Below are 7,266 nucleotides of genomic sequence, written 5' to 3'. Positions count from 1 at the left end.
TAAACCGCCATCCAATGCTAAATCCCAGCATATCACCCCTGCAATTTGTCACACTTACGGTTTGCAGGGCTTCCATCTCTGGTTCCTTAGTAGTCATCATGCTAGGTAGCGATAGACAGGACCAGCAAGACAGATAAATCCTTCACTGAAGGTGTGCTGTCCGTGGAAGCTTGCCGGGGGGTTTCCATTTTTAAATCTCCCGCCATTTCCGGGTTCTCCGACGGCATCTGACATCACCGCGTGACGCTGCATCTTTTGGCTCCGCCCCCCGATGGCGCGTCATTGGCTCCGCCCCCTGCCGCCGCGCGGGGACGCGCCGGCATGCCTGGGGGAGAGAGGCATCTGAGCCTATGGCCCGCCGCTCTCCCCTGCCGAGAAAACGCTGCACGGAGCCGAAAGGAGGAAGGAGGGGACTCAGGGACCTGTGGTCCGCCGCTCCAACCATTGCGGTGGTGATCCCCGGGCGGTCAGACCTGTGGCCCGCCGTGCTCCCGGACCGCGCTGACCCTCCGGAGGGGAGGTAAACGGGGAAGCAGCCCTGTGGACCGTCAGCCCCGCTTGTCAGCCAGATTCCATTGGAAAGGTGAGGGGAAGCGGCCCTGTGGACCGTCAATCCCGGTGTTATCCTGTAGCTCCCTGGAGGGAGCACCTCTTGCATGTCCCTGTAGGGACAGGAAGCACTGGTGAATGGGAGGCAGGAGGAGCCTTTTGAAGTCTCTTGCTTCCTGTCCCTACAAGGTCAAGGTGCAACCCCCCATGTCTGCCGTCAGGATGACGCCGGGAAAAATTTTGTCTCGAGTAACGAGCACCCGAGCATTTTGGTGCTCGCTCATCTCTAGTCCTAATCAAAGGAGAAGAGAATGTCCTTGTTCCTTGTAGGCATCTTCAATCGCTGCTTTAGTCCTTCAACTTAAAGTACTTTTTGAGGTTTTCTTCCCTTTGTTTCCCCCACCAAATCAAATGAAGTGCTTGTCTATCGGCCAAGCTTGAGTAACTGCTAAATATTGTACAATGGTTCCACTAACATCTAAAGTATTACATTTCGCCTTCTTTGTTTTTTTTGCATTACTGCAGAAAGAGGGAAGGATGATGTCTTGATTTAAAAGAGACATCCTTAGATTCTTTCTCCTGGCTATGAGGACGATGATTCCACGGCTTTGGAAGTCGAGGGCCTCTCCAACCCAGATGAGCTACGCATCAGCCCTGGACGAAATCAGCCAAATGGAGGAACTCAGAGTTAAAGACGACGATAAATGGATGGCATTTTATACAACATGGGAAGTCTGGATGACGTTTTGCACATCTACCGGTTATAACCAATGGTTGATGAATGGGGTTTTACCCAACCAATAGAAGAATAGTGTCTGTGTTGCTAGAGTCAGACTGAGGCGACTTCTCAGTCTCTCTCTTTCTCTCTTGCTTTTCCCTTCTTCTTCCCCCTCTCTTCCTTTTCCCTCTTGTACTTCTCTTCCCTTCTCTTATCCCTATATATGTCCCCCTCATCCTTTTCTTCCCCAGCGTACCTGGGGGTTCACAAATTCCTCCCAATAACCTTTCCACCCGCTCCTTCTCTTGTTTCTGCCTCTATTCAGTGATCTCCAGGCAGGAATACCAGTCCACAGGGATGGAGACCGGTTCACATATCTCCCATACGGGTTAATAATGCTTAGTAATAATTGCTCTCACACTGATGAAGGGCTAAAGCCCTGAAACAGCTGTCTGTACATGGAGTCTGGCTTTGCTTTTAATTCCTGGTCATTGTAACAAGGCTTGTATAAAAAGTCTGACTTTGGCTTGAAGGAATGCTGCCTTCCAATAGGTGGCACTGTGGAGGATTTATTCCATCTCCCTTATTTGCAATTGCTCTGCTGTTTCACCAGCTGTTGATCTAACGTTAACAGGCAGTTAGGTGTTAATTACATAAAACAAAGAAACCACAGTAAAATGTTTACTTTGAGTGTAGCCTACCTCTGGAATTGTTCTTTTGGCCTCCTTCCCACGAGCGTGACGGGCTCCGCCGCGTAATATTACGCAGTGAAGCCCGTCACGGCGCCCCCCAGAGCCCCTATACTTACCTGCGGGAGATAGCGTGAAATCGCTTCCCCGCCCACCGCCGCAGCGTCACCGCCCGTCACCGCCCACCGCCGCCGCGTCACCGGCCGTGTCACGTGCACGGCCGGCCGCGTCATATGGCATCATATGACGCGCGGCGGTGGGCGGGAAAGCGTTTTTTCACGCTATCTCCCGCTGGTTACAGCGGGAGATAGCGTGAACGGACGGCTTCCATTGACTGCAATGGAAGCCGTCAGCGCGTACAGCCCGTCCTCACCCGCAGAAAATAGAGCATGCTGCGGGTGAGGACGGGAGAAATCGCGGTGCGTAATTCCGCGGTGGAATTACGCATCGTGAGCATTGTGCTATTAGGTTCAATAGAACCTAATAGCAGGGTGCAACGCAGCGGATTTTTGCCGCGAATTTACGCGGCGTAAATCCGTTCGTGGGAAGGAGGCCTTTTGTATTGATGTTGCACAATTTCCAGGCTATGTCAGCCTTGTTGTAAGGCCTCCTGCACACGGGCGGATTTGCATTGCGAAATCTGGAGCGTGATTCCGCCTCCGGATTGTGCAGAAAATCGAGCCCATAGTATGTTATGAGAAAATGCGATTTCCTGCCTACAAGCGGATATCAATTGCGATTTTCCGCTCGCGGGGGAGAAATCACAGCATGCTGCGATTTTGTGTGAGCTACGCACGGCCAGCTTTTATTGAAATCAATTGAACCTGTCCGTCCCACAGCTATTCTGCAATAATCATTGCAAAATAGTCGCGGCAGCTGTGTCATCGCCATAGCGACGGCGCGCGTCCTCTGTACTGCGCATGTGCGCCGCCCGGCACATTCACAGCAGAGGAGCAAGATGGTAGAGAGGTAAGCTGGCGTCACCAGCCGGGCATCGGGTCGAACTCCGCTGCGGGAATCCTGCATACAAGGTCCGACCCACCTGTGTGCAGGAGGCCTAAATATTGTAAAAGTCTCTAAAAAAAAACACATTTTGACTTAAATGAAAGTCTGATGTTACTTTGGGAAAAAAAGAAGGGTCCAATCTTAAAAGGACTTTATCATCTATGATTTTCATATAGGGTTCTTTAGTGGACATGGCCTTTATTCACTTTCTCTACGGGCAGTAATGACCACCAAAAGTAGAGCCTTACAGGATAAATATTTTATTCCTACAGATTCCAGCGGTGGAAAGGCAAAAGATATTAATCCTAATAGAGTTCTATTAAAGATCCCAGGAGGCTGTAACCACACTTCTCATGGGATCCAACCTGTATGCTGCCTTAATGAAACAATTAATTAAGGAATTTTCACTTAGCAAAACTAGATTAAGCCACCACCTGGACATTTGACGTACTGCATTTTAAGCCTTTGTCTAAACCGTATTGAAGAAATCAAAGAATAGTCGGAATATAGTGTTTCTCCAAGTTAATATTGTGAAACCCAGACCAGTTACAAAACATTGTACAATATTTCTTATAAATTCTGGATGTAACTTTCCTTTTTTTCTGAAGAGTGTAGATTACTCGATCAGAAAGCCTCTTAGGTGTTCAAGATTTGTCTTTCAGGATCCAAGTTGACAGTTCCAACTTCTCCACAGAATTGGGCCTTGATGAAGAAGATCTTTTAGAGTTGGAAGCATCAATGGTGATGTATGCCAGCATCAAACGTGTATGCCAGACTGATGTCCCAGATCTGAGACAAGGCATCTATTCCTAATGTAAGATCACCTGGCTGAAGGGAAAAGCAGCACAAAGTTTTTGAATATCTTTCTGGAAGCGAAAGAGATCTGTCTGGGGAAGACCCCATCTGGAGACAATCATCTGAAAATACTTCTTGTTCAGGGCCCATTCTCCTGACGTAATCTGCGGTAACGCTTCTACTCCTTTTAGAAGCACAGCTAACAGTGAGTGAATTGTCTTTTCTGCCCAGGTGAAATTTTTTTCCTGGCAGAAGTTGTAGAAAAGGGGATCATGTTCCCCCTCGTTGTTAAATGAAGGCTGCCGTAGTAACTCTCTCGGAAAGTATTTTCAAATGTTGATTCTGAGGACAATTCTCCAGGATCCTCAAGGCTTCCCACACCGCCCTCAAATCTCGATAATTGGAGGATCTGTCTCTGATGTCCTGAAGATACTGACCCTGAGATTGAGCCCTCCAACCATATCTGCCCTGCATCCATAGTAATGGTCAATAGTGGCTCTTGAATCCACACTGTCCCTTTGGATAGATTTGAATGTCTCTGCCACCAAAGGAGGGAACGCCTCACGTGTGATGAGATTATTATCTTCTAATTCAACCATACGATTTTCTTGTCCTATGACAACAAAATCATTTCTTATGAAGTTCTGGAATAGCAGGCCAAACTCTCAGATGTCGGACAGGCCTCAACCCTTTATATGAAAGGACTGGTCAAATGCCACAGGTTCCATACCGAACTCTGCCTCCCCATAGGTGAGTCCCAGTTCTTGTCTGGCAAGCAATGAGGCCAATCCGAATCCATCCCGATGCCAGAGCTTGATCGCACTGGTCCATGGAACACCGTGACTCTTTCGTCCATGACTTCCACCTCAAGTGTCCAGCGTATGCTACATCTAAAGCCACCACATCATGGCACCTCCAAGTCACCCCTCCAACCCACAGGAGTGCTGGCAGGATGGCTCTTCCCAGAGGGAGAAGACCACAGAGTAACCTGACTGATCTGCTATCCTTAGACCTGGTAAGCAACTCTTCCTCACTCGCAAGGCTTCCCCTCTGCTCCCATCCCTCTGTAGGGACTGGGGAATGTATGAAAGAGGGGACTTTTAACCTCTCTGTGTTCCTGTCCCTACAGAAGGTGGGGAACAACCTCCATTGGGTGCTGTTACAAACAAAATATACTGCCAATAAAACCAGAACTTATCCTGCAAGACCTATGCAGCAATGCTGATGGAGAAACAACAAAGAAACATTAATTCCCCCCCCCCCCCATAAATTATTCTTTCATTGTGCAAAATTGCTAAAACGTGAAAATAAATTCAAATTTGGTATCACCGAAATTACTATCATTCCATAGACTAAAGATAACATGGTATTTAAAAAAGCATTTAAAGAACAACAATGGAGGAATTGCTGTTCACCCCCCCCCCCCCCCCAAAAAAAGCGCCTATTTTGGTGTGATTTTTGTACGAAAATCACCATTCAAGTCAATAGGTGTGTTATAAAATAAAGGCTTGCACTTCATGATGTGAGTGCGATACGTTTTTAATGCATGTAACTACAGGAACCATAAAAGGAAGCACCAAATGTGAAACCTGCATATTTATGCATGTGAAAAACAGATGGAATTCTTGCGTAAAAAAAAAAATCACAAAAATGCCCCCAAAAATTGCATGAAAAAAGGAATGATTTTTCAGAACTGCAAAAAAGAAAAAGTGTGCATTCAGACTAAAAAAAACATAAAAACACAGTGGTGGAATTGCGGTTAATCCCCTATTTGAAAAAAAACTTACAAGATGACAACTAAAAATGCCATAAATGGTTTTACAACGTGTAATACATCGTCCTACCACTAGGTGGTGAACACACCATATCTTTAGTTGTTGCAAAAATTATTGTAAGCAAACCATTACGTGATTATCCTTTTTAGAATCTACACAAAAGTCCTTTTTTGATGTACGTATATATGTGTTAAAAAAAAACAAAAACAGGAAAATTTGAGACCGCAAAATACCACCAACAAAATGGCTACCTGCCTAGCGACACATCTGTGGCGGCCAAGGAGCGGTCACTAGACAAGCCATTGCGCATGCGTGTAGTACGCAGTCTGGGTCACTCGCGCCAAGGCAGAGAGGAGACGGTCTGCCCCATGTAGCCAGAAGCTCCGCCCGCGGCGCGTCACGTGAGTGCCTGGCAGCCCCTCCCAACGGTCCCTGAGAGCCACCGAGACCGGGAGACGCAGAGACACCGGAGAGAGAGACGGAGCGCCGGGGACAGACACAAAGGAGACGCCCGTCATTCCCCGCTGGCCACAGAGACATGGGCCGCGCCGCAGGAGGGACACTGGGGGCCGCCGAGGGCAGACGCTAATCCCCCGACCACAGTGGGGGAGGAGGAGGGAGACGAGCCTGTGCTGTGGCAGCGCCCGGGCCGGAGGCCTTGCAGGAGGTGGAGCTGGAGGTAAGAAGCTGTGGTGCGCCATCAGCCCCGGCCTCCCCCGTGTTTATGTGTATTGTCATGTGTGACCCTCCTCCCCCACCCGGGGGTCCTCACACGTGCTCACCCCTCGCCAGCAGGCCGCCGAAGCTGCTGCAGCACCTCTTCATAAGTGACAGCTCTTAGCAGAGGCGGATTGACAGTCTGGGCCCTGGCATGGCGAGAGTTAATGGCTTGCCCCATCAGTGCCCCTCCCCCAGACCCTATTTATAACCGGGACGTGAGATGTGTCATGACTGAGCGGGCACGGTGTCCTGGGTGGCAGACCTGGCATCAGTGTGACACCCCTTAACCCCTCTGACGCTGGCTGCAGCCCCCGCCCCGGCTCATCAGCCCCTAACGGTTCTTTTGTGATGACAGCGGCGCCCCCCGGCTGTGGGGATGAGGCCTCTCCCCCTTTGTGCGCCGGTGTCCTCGGTGAGGAGGATGAGGAGGCCTGCCATGGCTGAAGCTCCAGTAATTGACGTCAGGGCTTTGTTCCTCCACTTCAGTCCAGTGAGCATGTCTGAGGCTCCAGTGACGGGGGACGCCGCTGTGCGGAGGCTCCGCTGCTGCCAGCCGCACAGCTGACTCCTGGCTGGCTGGGGCGGCCTCTCAGCGCCTCGTAGGTCTGGCAGCGGCGCTGACACTATTCCCGCAAGTCACAATCACACGTATTGGTTTTAATTAGGGAATCCGTCTTTCTCCCTCTGCGGTTTGTGGCGCAGATTATTATTATTGTCTACTCTGGGGCTTTACCTAATAGATCATCGGCGGCGATTGGGGGATTTAAATGCCCAGTAAGGCTGGGTGCCCACGGGGCAGGACTGCCACGGAATATCCGCAGACATTCCACGACTGATCTGCAGCGGGGTGTCTGTTGTGGACCCAGCCTTTAACTAAAATGTTATGTCACACGCTCCGCTAACTCTATATTGCCTGTCGCGGTCATGTGACTGTTTACCCCTGTGTCCGCCGCAGCCAATAGGAACCCAGCAGCGGGATGTCACCATATAACCTGCAAGGCTGCCCGCATTACCG

The 7,266-nt window shown here is 49.8% G+C and overlaps 1 protein-coding gene across 2 annotated transcripts in view; it reads left to right on the top strand.

Moving 5' to 3' along the window:
• Positions 1–5,918: 5,918 nt before the first annotated feature.
• The window catches only part of AFF4 (ALF transcription elongation factor 4), an 89,357-nt gene continuing 88,009 nt past the window's right edge, over positions 5,919–7,266 (top strand). For both annotated transcript variants that reach the window (XM_066591220.1, XM_066591218.1), the window contains exon 1: positions 5,919–6,210. The gene's annotated coding sequence lies outside the window, so the exon portion shown is untranslated. The remainder of the gene's footprint in view (positions 6,211–7,266) is intronic.

The sequence above is a fragment of the Eleutherodactylus coqui genome, chromosome 2, assembly GCF_035609145.1.
Source record: "Eleutherodactylus coqui strain aEleCoq1 chromosome 2, aEleCoq1.hap1, whole genome shotgun sequence".
In the NCBI taxonomy this organism is placed as follows: domain Eukaryota; kingdom Metazoa; phylum Chordata; class Amphibia; order Anura; family Eleutherodactylidae; genus Eleutherodactylus; species Eleutherodactylus coqui.
The sequence above is the reverse complement of the archived record's forward strand: the minus strand, read 5'-3'. Positions and strand labels throughout refer to the sequence as shown.